Genomic DNA, 1069 nt, shown 5'->3' on the forward strand with positions numbered 1-1069 from the left:
ATGACACATGTGCTCTCCTAAAAATCCTAGAACCTTCTCTGACTACTTTTGTTCATATTCCTCATACGTATCCCATTATACCTGTAGTTACACTCAGAATATTGGTGTTCTGAGAGCTTTACCTTCTGTCCCCTGCTTTTCTCAGTCTCCTGTTTTATTCATTTTCTGAGCAATCTGGTATCAAACCATCCTCACTGATTCAGTGCATTTACTATAGCATTTATGTCTATTGTCTCACAGATAAAGCTGAGTGGCATATCGATTCAAGTCAGCATATATCTATTTAGTGTATAGTATCTGCCGAGAATTGGATTCACATTGGTAAGAAAGAGGATGGGCTTATCCCCCCACTTAATTCATTGTCAGGAGATAGGAACCAGCATGATAAACTCCACTAGTCTGACACCCTGGTATTCAAATATACACGATTCTATAGAATGACCTAGGAGTATACCAGAAATTAAAGATGTTCAAAAATTCAGTGTGTACTAAAACCATATTTATGTTTTTGTTTTCCTTCCTTTTTGACAATATGTACTCAGTTACGCAAGCTAAAGGTGTAGGAATCACTTTAGAAACCTCCTTCCAATTTTAATCTTTGTAACATAGACACAAACACACACATATGTATTTTTACAGTTAATGACAAGAACTAACAAAAGGAGATGAGAAACAGAAAGCACACGACCAAGTGAAGCAAAACCCCACACTCCTTTCTGACAAAGTTAACCCTGATGAACTGGCTGTTGCAACACCCTGAATCTGTTCCTGTGTTTCCACCCACAGCTGGTGCTCTGTGTTCATTTAAGGGTGGAAGAGGGACAAGCCTGGGTTTCAGAGTCCTGGTGCGGGGTCCTCCCACCTCTTCTGCCTCAGTAAAACAGGGACACAAATAAGAAAGAAAGAAAAAGAAAAGTTAAAAAAAAAAAAAACCAACAGAACTCAACAGTTCACTTCCCCCCAAACGCCTGCGATTTCGCTTTCAGTTCCTTCCCTCCAGCCCCTGAGGTGACGCTGTGACACCCGCCTGCTTGCAGCTTCGGAGAACAGCGGGTTTCCGAGGAGGGCT

This window comes from Otolemur garnettii, unplaced genomic scaffold (genome assembly GCF_000181295.1).
Source record: "Otolemur garnettii isolate 467f Iridium unplaced genomic scaffold, OtoGar3 scaffold00010, whole genome shotgun sequence".
In the NCBI taxonomy this organism is placed as follows: Eukaryota; Metazoa; Chordata; class Mammalia; order Primates; family Galagidae; genus Otolemur; species Otolemur garnettii.